The following is a 22,214-nucleotide window of genomic DNA, read 5'->3' on the forward strand; positions in this document are numbered from 1 at the left end:
AAAAAAAAAAAAAAACTTATTGAATAACTTCAAGCAAACACAAAAAGGCTGTTTATTTTGAATTTTATTTTATTAAATGTAAGAAGTTTTAAAAGATGATATTAGCAGTTTCTTAAATTATAGCAGGCTGGAGGAATAGATGTGAACCTGCTCAAACAAAGAAAGCAAGCCACTGCCTTCTCACCATCTTTCACTTCTTCCTGTGAGTGACAGAATAAAGAGTAAGTAACAGCTGCCAGCCAGCGCCTCTCACTTCTGTTCTGCAGCGAAAGTCTCAAAGTCCAGGGCGGCCGCGCGGTGCATTGTGTGGCTGGCTGTGCAGAGGCGCCGGTGCTGTGCAGGGAGTGCCGGGCGTGCAGTGCAGTGCGGAGGGCAGCCTGGTGCCCGCTGCTTCCCCTCCCCTGGGGCACCGCACTCACCGCCTCTGGGAATGGCAGCGGGAGAGCCACCCCAGCCAGCTTTGAAGATTTTTTTTTTAATAGAAGGATTCCCGAAGTTTTCCCAGCTTATCTTTTTTTTTTTTTTTTTTACAGCAGTAGGCTTTCTCAGCCCTGCATGAGGTCGTTTATAATTGTAAACAAATAGTAGTAAGCAGAGGCCAGAGGTTAGATAACTGAAGTCAGCGTGGAGAGTGACTGTCACCCACAAGTCCAGCCCGCAGCAGATAGGATGAGAGCAGAAAACAAAGAAGAATCTTAATTCTTCATGGAGCATTAGGTTTCAAATGCTTGTTTGTTGAAAAATACTATTTTGGCAGGATTATTACAGATAAGACAACAAATTTGTATGGTGGATTGCAGGCTGGCTGGCTGGCTTTCTTTAATCTTTTTTCCTTTCTTCCTTTCTTTCGTGGTCTGCGATTGGACCCAGGGGCTGCTGCACTATAGACAAGCATTCTGTCACTGAGCTACATTCCCCAGCCTTTAAAGCATTTTTAGCTTGAGGCAGAGTCTCACTAGGTTGCCCACATTAGCCTTGGATTTGCGATCCTCCTGTCTCAGCCTTTCCAGTTGCTGGGGTAGCTAGCCTGTACCTCTGCACCTGGCTTGCTTTGCAGTTTTCAAATGCTTTTGTAACATTTTTCCTATTCAACACCAACAGCTGAAGCCACTTTTTGAAGTACTGTCTTTCCCACGTTATAAATGAAAAACCAGAATTCCTGAGTTTATGACTTGCTAAAGGTACACTGAATACGAGGTGAGGTGTTCTGCTGCAGCACTCCCTCTGCCACACGAGGAACAAGCAGTGTGACGTCATCTGACTGTCTGGCCTTACCTTTCACTCTCATACCTCTGTAGAAAACCACAGTCCAAACACCCAACCTAGTGACCATTTCACGTTCCTCGTAGTAAGACTGTACATATCATCAAAAGGCAGCTTCTTTCCCTTAGGCCTTAATAACAGACTGAAAGAAGAGCCCTGTTACTTAGAATCGGTGGTAGTTCAGAAGGAACCATGAAGACCATTGAGTTTTTTTATTGATACATTTTAGGTATATATAATGATGGCATTCACTATAGGGAATTTGTGTCTGTACGTGATAGATCTTGATTCTTCTTTTTTCCTGTTGCCCTTCCTTCCCTTTAACCCCCTTCTCCTGTTTATTTATAAAAACTTTCTTTCCATTTTTGTCCTGTTTTCTTTTTTTTCTTGTCCCTTTTTTCCTTCCTTCCTGCCCCCTCCCTTGTTGCCCTTCTTTTTTTTTTATGGTCTTTTTGAGACAGGGTCTCACTATGCAGTCCAGGCTGGCCTTGAGCTTACTTTGTAGCCCAGGCTGGTCTCAAACTCACAAAGGTCTTCCTGCCTCAGCCTCCCGAGTGCTGGGATTACAGGTGTGTGCACCACCATGCCCGGCACCTTGTTGCCCTTCTCATTTGAACATTTTCTTTCCGTTTCCCCATGTCTGTTGTACATTTTTTATTTTTATTGACATTTTAGGTGTCTCTCACACCATGAGAGAAACCATGCGATGTTTGAACATGTGTGTCTGATTTATTTCACTTAAGAGTAGAGACCATTGAGTTTTGAGGTGTGTGTGTATGTGTGTGTGTGTGTGTGTGTGTGTGTGTGTGTGTTTACTGGTGATTAACCCCAGGACATTCACATCATCAGCCTTCCCTCCCTTTTAAACAATTTTTTTAGTTTCAGATAGGGTCTTGCTAAATTGCCAAATTGCCCAGGCTGGGTCCAACCTTGTATTCTTCCTGCCTCAGCCTCCCAGATTACAGTACTGGGATTACTGGTATGTGCCACCATGCTTGATTTGGGACCACTGAGTTTAATACACATTTTAAAATCCAGACTAAAGCTCTTCATATGGAAAGTGAAACCATTTTTTACAGAGACCAGGGCTTCCTTCCTCAGATAGAATAACTACTGGAGTGCTTTTTCTCCTAAAAGATACATCAGTCAACAGAGGCTGCAGTTCTAGTCCCCAGAGCTAATTTAATGAAAACTTTTAGTAGGCATTCCTGAGCATCTGCCCTGTGCAAACCTCCATGCAGGGGCAGCTTTGCGGGAGTTTAGGACCGAATGAGGAGAGTTAGTCTGGGGGAAAATGCACCAAGAGATGTGTTCAGCCATTTGAAGACTCAAAGGGTCAGGGATGTGGCTTAGTGGTGGATCACGTGCTTAGCATGTGCAAGGCTTTGGGGTCAGTCCTCAGTACTGCAAATAGATCAATAGCTAGCTGACTGACTCAGAATGTCGTCAGTATCCCATCTTTGGTCTCAGTCCTCTGGAAACACTAGTGAAGAAGCCCTTTTTTGTGTGAAAAATGACAATTGTGGGCACTTTGGAACTTTCAGAATAATGCCACCCATCCCCCAGAAGGTGAAGTAAAAAGATTAAAAGCAAATTGAAGCTAGCCATGTTGATGTACACTTGTAATCCCAGCCAGCACTCGAGAGGCTGAGGCAGGAAGATTGCATGTTTGAGGCCAGCCTGGGCTATATATGGAGACCTTGTCTCAAGTTTTTTTTTTTTTTTTTTTTTTAAAGTAAATTAAATTGTGATTGTTAGCACCAAGTTTTTCTTTAGATGTTGTCTCTAGAAGTTTTAACTGAGAAAATCATGTATTACTCAAGCTTTGCTATCAAAGTTCTGCTAGTAACATTTAGCTCATTGGAGTATGTTTTCAGAGCATGGATGGCAAGCACAGCCATGTGTCATGGTCTTATTTGAGAACTGGTCAGCTGGGAACCTGGAGAGCTTCCCCGGACGTACCCTCATAATGTGGGCAGTCTCGAAGGTAGTGAGGATGGAGAGAGAATGCAGAGCTCGTTAGAATAATTACAGGTTCTGGTATACGTGAGAGGTCACTTCGCCCACACACTCATGGAATGCGTCAGAGACCGTACCTGTACCAGAGGTAAACGTGGTTTTTTCAGTAGTTGCTACTGAAAGCTGAAAAACCACATTGTGTAAGTGCTCCAATCAGTGCAGTATTCTGCACACCATGTTCAAGATACAGAGTCACTTGGACTGTAAATTTCAAGGACAAACTGTCCTTCAGTAAAGCAAGTATAGGAGGAAACTTACATTTTTAGAGGGAAAGAAGTTTCTCTTTAATTTTTTTTTTTTTTTTTTCCCTCCGGTACTAGGAACCGAACTCACGACCTTGCACTTGCCAGGCAGGTGCTTTGCCGCTGAGCTAAATCCCCAGCCCCGTTTCTCTTTAATTTAAAAAGCTGCATTCAATTTCCTACTCTCTGGGCTTGCAGTGTATCCACTTCTGCCAGTTCCAGGTTTTGTTTTTCAGCTAGATTTCTTTCCAGTTTCTCGTATTTCTCTTCCTGTATGTCCTTGAATCGCACACAGTAAAACTTGGTTATAATCAGGTAAGCCTACCCTTACCCTGTTCTCCTTGGCTTAGGAACTCAGGGGGATGGTTTGGGGTTAACTTTAAAACATAAATAGGACACCTGTCAACAAAGGTCTCTGCTGTGCCTTTCTGCCTTAACGTGTCTCATGGGCCTCAAATCAGGCCAAAGACAGGGTGACATATAAATGGTGCCATACTTGAACTTGGCTAATGAGGCCTTGAGGGTTTCATCTCTCCTTACTGTGTTTACCCAAAAATGTCTTTTACGTCATTATAATAGTAAAATCAACAGTTGCAATTCAGTAACAAATTTTTATTTATATAATTTTTATGGATTGTGTCGATTTTCCCTCTTACAGGATAACTGGGGTAGGGGTTGTTCCTAGGTTTTGGGCATGAACCTATTCGTTATTCTTGGAAGTTGAAATCTTCAATTTGTTACTTTAGCCCCTTAGAGTGTAGGAGAAGAACAGGCATTATATATCTCTTTGATGGGAAGTGCCAGAAATCTATCAAAGTAATTTAGGAGAAAATTGAGACATATTGGTTTATGGTATCTAAGAACAACTTGGGCCACCAACCTACGTGAAGGGCAGGATGCAGCTGGCCTTGGCATGGCTCTTACCTCTGCCTCTACCCGCATGTTGGTTTCATCCCTTCTCAGGGCAGAGACAACTTCTCCCTGTGGTTGGAAACATGGCCACCAGCAGTGTATCAATAGCTTCTGTCACTGAAGCATTCTCTGAGTGCCAAGTAAAAAAATCATAAGCAAGGAACTCATGACCAGTACGGGTCAGGTGTCCATCCCTGGGTCACTCATCAGGGGCCAGGGAGGTGGCGATCACATGGAAACAAGGGGACGTGTGTTTACAGCTGAACAGCTGAAAGGGAGTAGGTATTTCCTAAGGATGAGGGGTGGTTGCCGGGAGGAAAATGGCCCAGCATGTATGTCCACAGCAACATGCCAGACTCCAGTGTCTTTCAGATGTTTGGCAAGAAACCCATAATAAAAAATGCATTTTTTATTGAGGCAGACAGACACACACAATTTTTTTTTTGAAAAAAAAAATTTTGTGAAACAATATGCTCACTGTGTTCGAAGTATTCTGACATTTTCTTTTTATATTCTACTATGGTTCATTTTCAGATAATGCTAATTGTAACCTATCTCATTGATTTCATGACTCATTAATGGATAATGATCTACACTTTGGAAAATACTGTGCTAGACATAAAAGTAGCAGCTAAATTTGTATTCGACAAAATTTTGGGCATGGATATTTATAGAATCTTATTGAAGAAATAACTTACATTCTAGAAGGATACTAGGTTTCAGAGGGTGGTAAAAACGTGACATGAGGGCCTTTTCCAGCTTCCTTAGTGGATGGAGTGTCCTGGAGTGAGTCCCCAGCCTTTGGAAAAGTGGAGTAAGCAAGACAAGTGCCACAAAGTATCAGGGGTGTGCTCCCCTCTGCTTTGGATTTACCTTGTGCTGAGAAATACTGAAATCCTGTAGACCTAGAAAGTTTGCCAGTGTGTTTTCAGTTCCTTCTTAAAACAAAGCATCAGCACAGCTTGCTTGAAAGCATGTTTATGGCAGCAGGAAAGGCAGCTTTCCTGACCACCGTAAGGCTGTGAGAGGATTGCTGGTGGCTGCCTGTCTGGAGATCATTGGAAAACGAAGGTCCCTGGCGTTTTATCTTCTGTTGCAACATTTGAATCTGTAGCCTTCCATCCCCTCAGCTGCACTGAAAGATTCAGATGGAAAATTAACAGCTATGGCTTCTGAATGAGACATGAAAATGCCGAGGAGAGAGGTAGCATTCCTTACTGCTGACTGTCCAAGCCCACTGAGCATGTCCTGATGTGGATCGTGCAAAGCAATGAGACTTTAAAAAGTATATTTGGAAAATATGGTTAAGAACAGGGAGTGGTTTCACAAATGAGGCATAAAGAATATTGACCACCAAGGAACAGATTGGCACATTTAACTAGTTTTGTTTTTGTTTTTGTTTTTTCCCAGAGAATGCTATTTTGAGACAAGTTCTTACAGTCCAGTCCAGGATGGTCTGGAACTTGCCATCCTCTAGCCTCAGCCTCCCAAACGCTAGGGTTAACTGCTTAACTGGGGTTAAAGGCTTAACTGCTGCTGGTGAACTTCTGTTCAGGACAGAATGGGAAAAGTGTTTAGAACATGTATCACAGACAGAGCTCATAGTAAGACTATATGAACTTCGTGGCGGGGAGGGTAAACTAGTGCTACTGTTTGACGGAAGAGGTTGGCAGTACTTAGTAAGTTGGAGAGAAGATGACCTGTGATCCAGCAGTTTCTGTCTGTCTCAATTTACACTTGATCTTCACATTTTTACACATATTGACAGCCTCAGAGCACTTGTGTTAATGTGGATTATGTTTATTATTGTCTACTGTTTTAGAAATAGAAAAAAGTTAAGAATGTTTTCATCTACAGAAGCATTACATGTTAACATAAGTAGCATTTTGTTTTCTTTTGACTTTTATTTTCCTTTTGGTATGAGGGTTGGAAACTAGATCTCATGCAGCTACGCCAGGCACTTTACCACTGAGGTACATCACCAGCCTGAATAACATACGTTTATGAAAAATAACTAAACTTTACCAAAACATAAAAATGCTAGTGAAGCCATATTGTTTGATTGTTTTGTGAATCTGTTTAATGTCTGCCTTAATAAGAGACAGATGGATATTCATATCTGCTGTTGCATCTCAGCAGCTATGGTGAGTTTTACTTGAAGATATAAAGAAAATGTGGAGCTTCCCATAGTGGTGCACAACTGTAACCCCAGCTGTTTGGGAGGCTGAGACAGGAGGATCTCAAGTTTAAGGCCAGCCTGGGCAGCTGTTGAAGTAAAATTTAAAAGGCCTGGCAATGTAGTTCAGGTGTAGGGTGCTTGCCTAGCATGTACAAGGCCCTGGGTTCCATCCTTGGTACTGGGGGATGAGAGGGAGAAGTGGCCTTACAGAGGTATGTAATTGAAAAAAAGAATATTCAAATAGATTTTTCAAATAATTGTGCATAGTCTTTTGTTAATATATACTAAAACTTGACAAATAGTACTTTGAAATGTTGTGGCAGTGTGAAACTTGTCAATAAACTTTATTTGTTACATTAAATGTGGTTTATTTTGCATGGTTTATCTTGCATGTTTTTACTCATGCAAGATTGAGGAATATCATACATGGATTGTCTGGAAAATACGGGTTTACTTAGTTATGATGATCTTTCCATGGTTAACACTTTTCATTATACAATATTAAAAGATCACATTCTTTAACTTTACCATTGATTTTATCAGAAAAAAATTTTAGTACAGTATTGGGACGCTGTCAAGCTCATAGTGGCAGATACAAGTTTTCCAAAATTGTAATTTTCACTTGAAAGCCCAAGTTTTTCACTGGCACTAAAACTGTGCTAGGCTCACTGTCTGCCAGATCCTCAAGTCTGAATAACTACGGTTTATCTGATTGTCATGCCTTCAAGCAGAGGTGGCCTTGTGCAATAAAAGCTGCTGTCTGTGCTCAGAGGCAAAAAAGCCCCGATCCCGAGGTGCTGTCCCTCCAGGCACCCTACAGACCCTGGTTCATGGCTCACATGGTTACTGGTGTGCTGTTTCTTTTCGTCACACAGAATAGCAAAGATGCATACACATACTAAAAGGGAGAGGATTTATAGATGTCATAGTTCTGCTGCATCCAGGACTTTTGTTTTGTTTTGCCACAAGGATTGAATGGCTGTGTCTCCAGGTTTTTTAAAATTTTGGTATAGAGTCTTAAGTTGTCCAAGTTGCGCAGCCTGAGCTCAAACTTGTGACCCTCCTGGTACAGCCTCCTGGAACGGGGTTTACAGCTGTGCCCTATTACAACAGGCACCCAGGACGTTTTCAGATGGCGCTGGCATGCTTTCTTTAGGTGTGGTGGGGGGATGCAGCTGTTGCTGGTGTGCTTTGGTGTTCCTTCTTGCCTTTGGCACCAGCAGTTCTACCCACGCAAATGTCAATTTGAAAAACACCAATAATACCTTAGAATTACTCTGAAAGTAGTTTCGACCTTGCAAATCCTGTGAAAGAACCTGGAGGTCCTCAGGGCTCTTATACACCCCTCAGACCCCACTTTGAGACTCTGGCTGAGAGTATGTACCGCTCGGGTACACCTGGATGTGTGGGGCCAGTGGGGTGGGGAGCAGGTGTATGAGCAAGGCTGAGGAATGGCTGAAGGGGCCTGTGGGACACTGGTAATGTTCTGTGTCTTCGTCTGGGTAGGGATATTCTTTTGAGAACATGTAAATCTGTCCGTTTACATTTATGCATTTTTCTAAAAGTCCATTCTCCTTTTAAGCTTTTTGAAAATAATTTTTTCATAAGGCATTGTTAGCATTTGGTTTAGCAAGGCAAAAAGGATGTTCAGCTGGGATGAGCTGTCTCTGATGGGTCCCTTTTCTTACTGTATGCAGGGTTCAATTGTTGAGTCTGTTGTGGCTTGGAGCTTGTAGATCCTTTGGTTGAATCACAACTCGGTGGCTCTACGTACATTTTTCACCCTCACAGGTACTGTTACAACTAAAGATAAATTTTCTTAAAATCTAAAACTTTATGTAATGCAGTTATTTTGGGACTTGGGACCCTTACCATAGAAGCTGTCCCCACACAGCTTTCTGGAAGGGGAACAAAACGAAGAGACGTGTCAGTAAGGACACAGAGTGGTGAATAAAACTCATTCCTAACTTCCTTTCATAACTTTGCTATTATTAAATCATCATGCTGTGTTGGGTTGATAAATAATACAAGAAATAATCATCAAATTTTGGTACAACTCTTTATCTTACGGCATGCTCTTTAGAATTTTAGAAAACTGTGTCATTTTAGCATTAGAACACTGAATTAAGAATAAAGGCACAGATCTTCCCATTTTATAGATAAGAAGACTTAGGCGCAGGAAAGATCAATGACCTATATGTAACTAATTTAGTTGCAAAGCTAGTACTAGTCTAGATTTCCTGACTTCTAGAATTTGCTTTTCTCACAAAACTAGTTTGATTGTAAGCAACTCAAGGTCGTTATGAAAAGATGGACATTTTTCTCCTTGTTTCCCACCTCTCTCGTCAGGAACATCAGTCTGTTCTCCATGTGTCTCTGTATCATCCACTGTGCTTCCTTAGGTTCTGAGATTTGGAATGAGAATGCTTAGAAAATCACAGAAATTGAATTAAATTTCAGTTTCCTCTGTTGGAGCCTGGGTCCGTGGAAGTGTGCATTCTGTGCTACTAAGGACAGCCTTGCACAGGGGTGCAAGCAAGAGGGGCGTTTATTCTGTTCATCAGCTGTCAGGATGGCTGGGAAGGGAGGAGGTGGGCTGCAGGCAGAAGCAGACCTGATGCCCAGACAGGCCTGTCCTCTTGTTCCTTGGCATCAGCTCCCACACCGGGGTCTGTGTGTGTCAGAGCAACACACTGGAAGAGTGATTCCACCCTGGTTTCAGCAGGTACGCGCACGCTGCTGAGCCCCGCGGTGTGTGTGGTGCGGTGTCCTCCTCGAGCTCACTTACTTAAATGGGTCTGTAGCCCTCACAAACTGGCCAAGAATCACTGGCAGCAGAGCAAGGAAATTAGAAAACAAGGTCTCTTTGAGTGTATTCTGGCTAATTTCTTTTTTTCTCCTTTTAAAAGTAAGATTTACCTTTGTCAGATGATAGCATCCTTAAATAAATGAAAACATTTTTGGATATGATGGGCCTTGTATTTCACAATCAGGTCCAGATTCAGTGAATACTTTTTTCATTAAAGCCCTTCCAGGGTATTATTTGTAAGCATAAGGTCTTAATCCAAGTGTTTCACAAGCAAAATGTAACAGAAATCTAATAAATGAATCCGCTAATTGTGCTTTTCCTGATGCATTTCAAATAAGGCAGTCTCTAATTATGAGCAACCCCTACATACAAATGGCTGCCACTCTTGCCCCAGTTTCCCCTTCTAACCAGACCCAGATGCAGCAGTCCCAGAAGCCGCTGGCAGCGCTCACAGAGAAGGAGTGTCAAAGTGGAGGGAACAGGAGGGAAAGTTACGGAAACAGTCACTGAGGCAGATCCCGGAAACTGAGCCCTCTGGTCCTACTGTGGTACTTCCCTGCCATCTTGCCTGCTACCAGAGTTCTTTTCCTTATTTGTCCTTGTCATGGACCAGTGAACAGAGTAACAAGTCTGGGGTAACATGCATCTTCGACATGTGGCACAGAGCTTGTATTGCATAGCGTGCGCTTTGGAGCCTGATACTTTGCCCTTGGAATTGGGCGTTACCATTTCCCAGATGTGTGCCCTTTGCTTTACCTCTCTTGTCAAGTCTGTTTCATGTTCTGTGAGTGGGGCAACTGTACCTGCCTCCCAGGGCTGCCCTGAGGTTGGGATGAGACCTGTGCATGTATAGTATTCATGACCCCGTACTTGGGACATAGCAAGCTCTCAGCAGACAGTAGCTCTTACTGTAGACCAAGAAAAGGTTCATTAGTGAGCCATGCAGTATAAGTTATTTTTATTCCATGCTTTATTCCAAATATTTAATTGAACTCTGTGGACATTTTGAGAGGAGAGTGGGACAGCAAGTAACTTGTAGCGTAGAGATGCTAGGGAACGAGCAGGCCAGCGTGGGAGATGTAGAGCATTGTTGGGACCTAGGAAGTGGAGAGGGGAGTTCTAAACGTGGGAGTGGGTGGGCACTGCCTGCACTGGACGTGCTCATTGTTGCTTGGATCCAGATTGTTCATTAATCCTGTATCTGCCATCTGGCTACACATTCAAGCACCTGCAGAGCTTATAAAAAAAATAAAACACCATGCCTGGACCCTGCCTAGTCCATCAAATCTGACTCTGTTGGGGTAAGTAAGACTCAGGAGCATCAGGGTTGGATGCTTGGGAGCGGTGAGTGGGGTAAGGACACTTGCAAAGGCTGGAGCTCTGCCCTTTCTGATCTCTATACAAGTGGGAATGTGTCATGGTTTAGATCTAAAATGTTCCCCAAAATTCCCGTGTTTAGAGATGGAACCTGGTCAGTGTTCAGAAGAGTCCCTGGGGGAGGGAGTGACCTGCAAGTCCTGGTTCCTCCCTTCTCTCTGTGCTTCCTGCCTGTCAGAGTGAGCAGCTTTCTTTTGCCACTCTCCTCTGCCATGCCATTTCTGCCTTGAAGCCAGCTACCCATGGACTGAACCCTCTGAAAACTGTGAGCCAAAATAAATCTCCTTTCCCTTATGTTGCAAATGTCAGGCATTTTGTACCAGAGAAGGGAGAATTGACTAATATGTGGTGCAAACTAGGGTGGCAATTCAGAGGAAGGACACAGTATTTCATTATTACTAGTGGAGAAGGTTTTCTGAAGGAAGTGCCATTTGAGCTGGATCTTAAAGAACAGGTAGAACTAGATTCTGAAGAATAGGTTTTGTGGTGCATACCTTTAATCCCAGCTTTCTGGGAGGCTGAGGGAGGAGAATTGAGAGTTCAAGCCTAGACTGGGCAATTTCACAAGGCCCTGTCTCAGAAAACTAAAAACGGGCTGAGGATGTGGCTCACTGTGAAGGCCCTGGGCTCAATCCCCAGCACCATGAACAAACCAAACAAAAACAAAAGTTGGGGTCAGGGATGATGAGGATGAAGTGGGGGAAGGCATTCCAGAGAGAGAATGCTGTGAGGAGAGACTTGGAGAAGGCTTTTATAGAAAGTAATGACTGGTTCTCGGTGGTTGTAGAAGGGGAAATTTTTAATTTAAAAGGGGAAACTATAGATAGACCAGATGAAAGATTTGAGCTAAGTCCCAGAATTTGGTAAGGTAATGGCAGGTACTGAAAAGGACGGTGATGTGGTGAGAGCACTTCCAGAAAGCTGAATCTGCCGGTAGACAGAGGGCTGGGAGTGGATGTGCTTTCACGGACGTGTGTCCCCCCTGGAGAAAGAGTCTGTGTGAAGGGACAGGGCCAGTGAACAGTGGGCAGAGGTGGCTGGCTGACAGGGAGAGAAGGGGAATGGAAGTGAGCCCCTGGGTCAGAGGAGAGGAAGTCTTTCTTGTACTTAGCCCACCATGGCCCAATATCTACATGTTGTTCTTCAAGATCTCTGTTGGCCCAGTTGAAATCGCTGTGTGGGTTACTCCTACAGAAGCAAAGGCATGGAAAAAACTGGACACTACCCTTTGAGTCTGGAAAATTGGAAAAAGATTGTTCAAGGTAAGGTGTTTCCACTGCAGTCTGCTCCTAACTGTTGATTCTTCCTAGATTATGTCTAGAAACTGAAAAGGCAAGACTTCCCTGGATGGTCGAGCTGTTAACTTTTATCTACAAATAGGGCTAATGATAGGGTTACCTCACTCTCCCCTTCTTGGGGATTCTTCACCTCACAGCCAAGATAAAAGGGATTCTTTGGGAGAATGTGTGTTTCAATTTAAGAGCAGTGAGAAATACTTTTCTGAGAAATAGGAAGAGTTTTGTCATAAGCCAATCCACGCAGCTGTGGAACGCTCATATCCAGAAATTCGGGAGGGAGTATGGGTGCGCATTTGGCTGGTTAGCTTGGACTTGAGTCATGCGAGGGGATAGCAACCTATGTTGTTTCTATTTAATACAAATGTTAAGTATGAGAAGAAAGACTAGTGTTAGTGCTGCCTTAGAAATGAGACTAATTAGGCAGAACCATATGTGATAGCAGCTATGATCAATGAAGTTAAGGGGTAGGGAGGTAGATGTCTCTTAGGAAGTTTCCTCTGCTTTAATGAAGAATTTGAAGAAGTGATATAAAATAATAAAAAGACAATAGACCATTAAAAGGTTTTAATTTTAAGAAAGATACACAATCACAACTGTCAAACTACTTTAAAAAAATTTTTTTTGCCATTTGCTTTATTCCATGTGTGCATGTTTTTATATAGGTATAAATAATACCCATATAATGCATCCTGGAATAGGCACTTAGAATACAAAAATCATTTTCTTGTATTTCTACATTTTATAATAGACATTTATTTAAAGTAATATTCTATGATGTTTATAAATCATAACTTATAAAGTAGCTCTCTAATGTCAGATTATTACCTTGTTCCCTGCTCTTAGTTCCTAGTGAAATGCTGCATTTGTATCTTCTATACATGCCTTTTAGCTCTTTTTTTTTTTTTTTTGTTTTTCTCCGGTACCGGGAACCGAACTCACGACCTTGCGCTTGCCAGGCAGGCGCTTTTGCCGCTGAGCTAAATCCCCAGCCCCTATGCCTTTTAGCTCTTAGTTGCTTCTCTCGGGTAGAGTCCCAGGAGTGGATTTACTGAGTTAAAGGTCTAATGATCGCACGCTGCTGGTCACTGTTTCTTTCTGAAAATAAGTAGTTTACCTTTTCAGCATTCTAATGGTAATAAACCTAGAAACTAGGAAACTTTCTCCTTTTACCACAATTTTGATTTTGGTTTTTAAATCTCCAGTTGACAAAAACTATTATTCCCTTAAATTTAGCATCTCATAAATGTATCTACATCTATAATTTAAGTGAAAGATGAATTTAACTCATTAATTTATAATTATCTAAACTGTAGCCTTTATTATATATTTTAAAACCCCACACATTATCTTCTCTTTTCTTCCTGAAAGTTTATACCACTAGTTCTAATTTTTCTTTTCTTCATTATAAACTTGGCACATTCAGTCATATTTACATGTTTGATATGTTTCAGACTTTACAAAATTTAATTTTTTTTTTTTTTTGTACGGGAAATCAAACTCAGGACCTTGCACTTGCCAAGCAAGGTACCGTGCTGCTGAGCTATATCCCCGGCCCTTTACAAAATTTGCTGCTTGTGCATATACATCTATGTTTCTTTTGTTACTTTAAAAAAGAGCAGTCCAATTTTCATTTGAGCTAGTATGTGTAGATCTGGAGTATTAAAGTACGTTTTTCGCTAAGCTGCAGCTCAGTCTGTACTCAGGTGGGTCTTTTCCAAGGACTGACTTTCTGTGTGTCTGATACATAGCTTTGTTAAGGCTAAAATAAGCTTGTGGCCTAGAATGGCCTCCTTAGCCAGTTGGTCTCTGCCGCACTTTTCTTTCCCCTCCAGTCTATCCTATTCATTATTCTCAGATTAATTTTCCTAAAACACCGCTTACTGAAAAACCTCACTGGAAAATCCTTAATTGACTCCCCATTTCCTGATGAATTGAGCATAAACTTCACCTTAGCATTGAAGACCTACGACAGGACGTGCCAGTGCCCGCTGTCAAGAGCCACTGGCAAGGACGTGCGTGTCTCTCCGCTCCTGTCCGAGATTTACCTGGCCAGAAACATCGAGGGGAGGGCCCTGTGAAATTTTGCGCCCCGTTTGAAGTTCCCCAGGTGAAGGACCACTGGCCAGGGGTGATGAGCACTGGCCCTGGAAATTGGGGGGACACAGCTTACAAGTTGGCTTTGGGGCTGCCGCAGGCTGTCTGTGCTAAGGCTTCTTGTGTCTGTCAAATGAGGTAAAATAGTGTTCGGTGGGAATAGCTTCAGTTTTGTATACAGAAAGGTAAGCACTAAATCAATGCCTGCTGCTGTTGTGCTGAGGTGTTAGTTGTAGTAACATCATAGGCTTTCTTTCAGGCAGATGTGGGCTCCTCCTCTCTCTAGATCTTACCCAAACGGTCTAATTCTCTGACCTTCATCTACAAATAGGGCTAATAATAAGGTTACCTTATTCGATATAAGAGGTAATTATTGGCACTTTGCTACATAGTAGGCACAAAATCATAGCAGTGTTTTAGTATGTGCCAGGCACTGTTCTAAGCTCTTTATGTTCTACTTAAAATTCCCGCCAACACTGTGAAGTGGTACCACTAATGTTATTTCACAGAGGAAATAACTCAGACAAAGAGAACTTCAGTAACTTGCTCCAGGTCACACAGCCAAAAGCCATGGATTTTTGGATTCAGTCCTCAGACTCCAGGGGAGTCTTACTCACCATGCTTGTGTGGCTTCTCATTATTGTATAGTATTACAGTTAGCGACCCCTTTTATTTCCCCTCCACCGTCCCTGCCAACATTAGCTCCCTTGTGACTGTGGGTGAGTCTTTATAATTCCTACAGCACCTAGCAAGTAACTTCTTATGTAGAAGAAGATTGCACATAAGAAACATGTCCATTTCTGACATCCGATCACAAGTAACTGCATACTGGTGGGTTTCCTCTTGTAGCCAACTCTCTTCTGGCAGATCATCTTGCTGCTTCAAATGGAGGTCATAGGTTTGCCCACCTAGCTGCTTTCAGGAGCCTCTTCCTTTTGAGCTTCAAAAGTCTATGTCCTCAGGAGGGGAGAAGGGAGGAATACTTGGTAGGGACTCCAGAAGTGCCTGGCATCTGGAAGCAGTCTGGTGAACTGTGGTGGGAAGTACAAGGCCAGGCCAGGCCAGCCCAGGTAAGAGCTGGATCGGGGGCAGCAGGCTTTGCTTCCATCCATGTGACCCTCATGTGACAAGGCGGGGAAGAAGCTTCACCAGCGGCTGTGTGAGAGTTAACCCTGTGGACTTCATCATGTGAGAGAAATGCTGCATGTTTCCCCCAAAGGCATCACCTTGTTTGACCTGTGTTCTCAGGCCAGCAGTCTTCCTTGACCTCTTCAGCGTTCTACCTCCGTCATGAGAATGTCATTGCATTCCCTTTTCATCGGCCGCCCTTGCTTCTGTGGACTTCACCGCTACCCCTTAAATGATGTTTTTATTCTTGCTTTCTCCAAAGCAGAAATTTGTGCATTATTCTATATTATTTCTGTTCTGAAAAGTGGGAGATTTAATCAGAATTCCCACCTTCCTGAGTCATCTGAAATACTATTTTACAGCTGTGGTTATTTTTCTTTGAAATAAACATTCTGATTTCTGCTTTTTAACCCTTACTTTCTTATTTAATTTTTTCTATTACCATATCAGCAGACAGTATATTCATTATAGAAAATACATATGTAAGAATGTAAAAATGCAAGAAAGAATATGTTAAAAAGTAAAAACCATAAACTGCATTTTACTACTTAGTGACACTTCTAACATTTTGATGGGTGTCCTTTTTGCGTTTTTTTTTTTTTTTTTTTTTTCAGTTAACACACATACTTTCCATAAAGTTGGGATCCAGTTGTACATACTATATCATAACTTTCTTTTATTGTTGGATTTATAAATACTGTTCTTTAACTTCTTTTAAAAAAATAATGGAAATGAGTGAAAAGACTGTGTCTATTACTGATGATCAACATTAGGCCTTTGTTACTAAAGCATGTCTTAGTACATAGGCAGCCTTTTGTCCAGTTCCATTTAGGAATCTGTCTCAGTCCTCTAAAGAAGAGTAACTTAAAAAAAAAAAGAGCTTGGCAGGGAGTTTTCGGGTGGTTTCCTCTGTGGATGGTAGGCGCTGGCCTTCACCCTGCCATTTGAGTCCCGCTACTGAAAACAAAGCTGACTTTGGGCTGTGCACCACTGCTGTGCACTGGATTCTATATGCCTTGGTTTTCCACACGCCTTGCCAAATTGGTTTCCTGACCGTGACCTTGTAGTTCAGCATTTCCCCTTCCCGCCACCCGTTTCCTGCCTTCACTTTTGATCATCAGGACTTTTTTTTTCCACACGAATCCCACAGTAGTAATGTGGTAGCCAGATCTATAGTCAGGAGACCCACCCCTGATCTCTGAAATTCCTTTTTGGAAAGAGTACATTTTACAGGTCTATACTCTGTCACTGTAATGTGAAACCACCACACAGTGTAAAATGTCTTTTTCTTTCTGTTTTTTGTAGCACATTTTTGGAAGAGAGAAACATTTTTTTTCTTCATTAATCCTGGCATCAACTTTGCTCTGAAGGAGCATTTTCAACTTTTACTGATACGTGTGTGCCTCCTACATCTAGTTCATCCCTGACCTCTTTCCACTGGTGCAGTTCTATATTTTTGTGTACTTTTAGGACATTTCTGGTTAGATATACTGTTGTCACTTTAAACTCAACAGTTTTAAATGGACCTCATTATCTTGCATACGAACCTAATTCCACTGCCTGCTTTTTTCTTTCCTGTGGAACTCAATACTCTCAGTCTCCTGGAGCGCTTGCTATTAGAACCAGTAAAACAGAAAGGTGGCCAGATGTATGTGGAACTTGATAGCTTTCCTATCCATCATCAGTGGTCACTTTGAAGATATAATGAAATAAAGCCCAATCGTCAAAGTAATTAAAATTATAAAATACCCAGCAAAAATTTATTATACTAATCATTAGATAAGACAAAGCCACATGTGCTGGCACTCACCTGTAATCCCAGCATCCTGGAAGGCTGAAGCAGGAAGAGAACAAGTTTGAGCCCAGCCTGGGCAAATCAGCAGGACCCTGTCTAAATTTTTTTTTAATTTCAAAAAGGCTGCTATCGCAGAACAAAATTCTGTAAGATACTTGTTATGAAATAACCTTTGCTGAAAGACTGAATACTTAGAGAAACATGTATTCTGAGATGGGAAAGTGCCAGTTCTCCCCCAGATGGTCTGTAGATTACCAAACTGTGTTTCCAACCAAAAGTACCAGTGGATTTTTTTCCACTGAGATGGAGGCTCAGAATGTGGTCCCAAACTTAGGAGCTCAAGGGATTCTCCCATCTCAGCTTCCTGAGCTAGGACTACAGATATGTACCACTGTGTTTGGCTTGAAAATTTTAATAGAATTTGATAAACTGATTTTAATGTTTCTTAAAATTTGAATAAAGAAGAAAGAGAGAAATAGTTCTACCTAGTATAACAGTACACCTTAAATCTAAACCATTATGGTACGGGCACAAGAGACAAAATAGATCATTGGAGCAGAATAGAATGGAGTGGGGGAGACTTGGAACCAAATTGACTATATGATAAAAATGGCATTTAAAATCAAAGGGAAGCTGATCATAGTGGTGCACACCTGTAATTCCAGTACTTAGAAGGCTGAGGCAGGAGAACTATGAATTTGAAATCAGTCTGGGCTACATAGCAAGTACAAGACCACCCTAGACTACATAGTGAGACCCTGTCTGAAAAAAACCCATACACTTAAAAAAAGGAAAAAGAGGGAAGAGGATGGACTGTTGAGTAAATTAAGGAGACAGGAACAGTGGGAAGGCCTTCTGGTATGGCGTGGCATGCTACAGCTCTTGAAACAAGAATTCCCTATGAGCCAGATGCAGTGGTGCATGCCTGTAATTCTGGCACTTTGTGAGGATAAGGCATGAGGATCACAAATTCAAGCTCTGCCTGGGCAAGTTGGCGAGACCCTGTCTCAATAAAAAGGGCTAGATATGTAGCTCAGTGGTAGAATTCTTGCTCTAGCATGCATGAGGCCCTGGGTTCAGTTCCATAATACTCAATAAAACAAACAAACAAACAAAGTAAATCTCTGTGCCTAGACAGTGTGAGTTAGGAGCAGTAGGGACAGATGGTAAAGAGGTGAGGGCCCTGTCTCATGCCCTTCTAAAGAGTGTAGACTTTTAGTCAAGTGTTTTATTCATCCCTGGGTTAGTAAAAATGCCTTTTCATGTTCTCTGTTCTTCTATGCTTTCTTTTAGTGCATTTAGATTTTTTTTTTTTTTTTTTGGTACTGGGAATAGAACTTAGGACCTTGCACTTGCCAGGCAGGTTCTTGTGTCGCTGAGCTATATCCCTAGCCCCTGCATTTAGCTCTTGTCTTGAATTTACCTGTTCATTCTATGGGGTGAGGATAGAACTTTCATTTTTCTAATTAGTCAGTACTCCATGAATTGAATCATCTCCCGCTGATCTTAAACAGTGCTTTAAGTGTTATCATACATTAAATTCCATTTCTGGGTTTGTTTCTGGACAGCTTGCTGTCCTCTAAATCTATCTACTACTGTGCCTAGGCTGAATGCACACCTTGAATAGTCTCATGCAGCTGAGTGACAAAGCCAGATTTGTATTTGTAGAGAGATTATGCCTGCCAGGTAGGATTGTGTTCCAGAAAAATTTGAGCAAGAGAAAGTCTTCACGTGAGATGAACTGAAGCAGCTAGTGTGGAGTGGGCAAAACATGCTGCCTGCTGGGATGGGTGGGTTTAGACAGCGGTCAGGATGATGCCAGCTTTCTGGTTTGTAAACCTGGGTAGAGGATGAGGATGAGGATGCTTTTGCTGAGAGAAGTGGTCCAGATTAGAGGAGAGTCAGGGAGAAGAGGCTGAGTTCTGGTTTGGACACGTTGGGCTTTAAAAACCCATAAGATCTGTGAAAGCAGGAGACTTAGGCATTTGTATTTGTGAATCCGAATCTTATTCATGATCTGGATGGAGATACACTTAGGAGATGTCAGCATAGCGCTCACTGTTGATGTCAGAGGAACAAGTGGGAGTGTAGAAATGAATGGGAAATACATGAGGAAACGGACACTGCAAGACTCTGGGGGAAAGTTCATTGCAACTTGTTACAAATACTGGCTGGAAGAGCGTGGTGCTTAAAGGATAGGTGGTACTGGACACATTTCCGAGTTTCTTTTTGAGGGGTCTCAACATGCTTAGATGTTAATAGAAAGGATCAAAAAGAGGAAAAAGAAATACCTGATGGGTCCTGGTTTCCCAGGAAGCTGAAAACAGGAGCCCAGAGAGGTTGGGGTGCAGAGAAAAAGTGCCTCTGCAGGTAGCTCTGTCAGCTTGGATAAGTGAAAAGATTCTCTGTGAAGTAGGATCAAGAATTTCTGCTGAAAACAAGAAGAGATGTGGTGGAATCAGGGTTGGAGGAAAGTGCAGAAAGTTTTATGTATATCCTGTGGAGAACGGAGAGAGCCCCCAGCACAATGTGATGACTTTCAACATGAAGAATTTGAACTCCAGAGAGCAACATCTGTTGAGGTGAAGATTAGATATAGAGATTTGGGGTTATGAGAATACTTAAAATAGTGGCTCAGTGGAAGATAAGCAATTAGTGAAGCACGTGGGATCAGAGGATGAGTTTCCAGGCAAGGATACTGAAAAGGAACAATAGGAGAAATTGAAATGACCACTGAGTATGAGCTCGTGGCAACCAAGAGGTTCATAGAAGGGCTGAGTTAATGAGCAGTCATTGTAGGAGGGTCATGGTTCTCAGCCCTGGCTGCGCATTAGAATCACTTGGGGAGCTTGAAGCAAGCACCCATTGCCTCTACGAAGCCAAAACCAATGGAAGCTCTGCGTGGGGCCCATAGTATTTTTTTCATAGTACTTTGTACTACAAAGTTCAAATTTGGACCTAGGTTGACAGAGAGAGAGAGAGAGAGAGAGAGAGAGAGAGAATATGAATGAGAATGAGAGAGAATAGAACTTGGCAAGCAAAGGGCAGAGATTAGATTCCAATTTGTAGTGAGGAGGGGATAGATAAAGATACAAAGTTTTGTGGTGAAAGTAAAGTAAGTGGAGAGCTGCGACACCCGCATCCTCTTACAAAGTAAATCCTATTGCCAACTATGAGTGGATGTGGATCCATTGGAGATGTTGTGGACAGTGGAGAAAATGAAACAGAAGCTATGAAGAACATGAGATTGCAAAGCCACGGTGATGGCTTAATGAGAAGAACTTGCCCTCTGTAATGATCTGGTCTCCATTACTGAAGTAACACAGAGAGTGGTGTTGTATCTAAGCCCCAGAGGTAGGGTAGAAGTTTGTATGGTAAGGCAAAATTTGCATTTGGTCAAAATTGCTTTCCTGAATCTCTTAGGAAGGTGCACAGTGGGGACTGACACCCGATCTCTGCAGAGAGCAGGTTCTCCCCAGCAGCAGTGGGATTACCTTCTTCAGTGGAGCACCAGATGAAGGAGTGGACTTACGTGCCATTAATGTTATAGGAAAGATGTGACTCTGCCCTAAAGTCACACTCAGCTTAATGGAATACTCCCATGAAGGAGAAGTGCTTGGGTCATTAAGGAGGGGTACTTAAGTGCTGAAACGTACTGAGTACAATAGAGCTAGTTCTCCATCCCTGTCCTTCTAGGCATGCAATGAGTAAAACGAAGAATTGCCTCTACTGCCTAAATTGTTATTTTCCAGTTGTCTTTTTAAAACTGAACACATGTAATTGAATTTGAGTAAATTAAATGCATGGTGTAGCTCTTACTACTTTATTTTCATTTCTTGTTCACCCAAAATTATTTTTGAGAACATATAATACAATTGTTGGGAGCCTGGGCCCTGGCTCAGACCATGTGTGTTTAAATCATGCCACCAACACTCATATGTTTGACTGTGTTCATGTTACTTGATCTCTCTTTTGATTTTCCATCTATAGTATCCGACTCATAGATTTGTTGTGCGGACCAAGTAAGTGTAAAACACTCAATATTGTTAAAAATGATTGTTATTCTGGGTGTGGTAGTGCATGCCTGTAATCCCAGCACTCAGGAGGCTGAGGCAGAAGGATTGCTGTAAGTTTGAGGCCAGCCTGGGCTACATTGTGAGTTAAAGGCCAGCCTGGACTACAAAGTGAGACCCTGTCTCAAAGAAAAAAAAAAAAATTGTTGTAGCAGTGGTGTGTGGTAATTTGTAAGTGGGATTTCATGTTAAACTACAACTTATATCAGAAGGTCAGACTTTTACTAGGACTTGGACTGTGGTCCCACAGATAATCTTGTCTTTCAAATCAAGCATGGGATGAAAGAGCTGCAGGTAAAGTTTAGATATTTAGTACAAAAGGAAGCTGGTACTTATTTATGACTTTAAAAAAAACTAAATATATCCAAAGGGAACTCTCTAAAAACTCAGAACAAAAGAAAAAATGCAATTATCGAGACTCAAAGTCATGAGGTATGACTAAGATGAATGGTAAATATAGTGGGATAGTAGGTTACTAGTAAATTTAAGTTTTATGAATTGTTTCCTTCAAAACCAATGGTGCTCTATGTGTTAAAGATGGACTCTGTTAGGTAAAATGATGTGCTGAGTCTGCCAGATTGAGTTTTCTGCCTTGTGAGTTTTCTTGAGGGGGAGGGACAGAGATTTATTTTGAAGAGCACCCCTTTTGAGAGGGTACAATGAAATGAAGTTTATGTGTTGATGAAGTTACAGGATGCTTAAAGAGGAAGTGATAAATGCTAAAGAGAAAGAAGCTTCATGCTGACAGAGTGGAGGAAAAAATCCAATAGATCTAAGAGCATTTAGTACTATGATTTTATATATCTACTTTTTATAGTGGTCCTTTTTAAATGTGTAGTAATTACTGGCATAACTTTCTCATTACTACCTCTTCGAAGTATAAGAAATATGTCCATATTTAGAAATTGTCTTTGAAAATAAGTTTCTTACTTTGGGCCAGAAAAATAATTAGATTCAGCATCTGAGCTCTTTTAAATAATTGTATGTGGCCGGGCGTGGTGGCACACACCTGTAATCCCAGCACT

General features: G+C 41.9%; 1 protein-coding gene across 1 annotated transcript in view; it reads left to right on the plus strand.

Annotated features, from left to right (window-relative positions):
* Window positions 1-22,214, plus strand: part of Sertad2 (SERTA domain containing 2) — a 114,145-nt gene that overhangs the window by 18,807 nt on the left and 73,124 nt on the right. The window lies entirely within an intron of this gene.

The sequence above is a fragment of the Chinchilla lanigera genome, unplaced genomic scaffold (assembly GCF_000276665.1).
Source record: "Chinchilla lanigera isolate Chin_1 unplaced genomic scaffold, ChiLan1.0 scaffold00023, whole genome shotgun sequence".
NCBI lineage: Eukaryota > Metazoa > Chordata > Mammalia > Rodentia > Chinchillidae > Chinchilla > Chinchilla lanigera.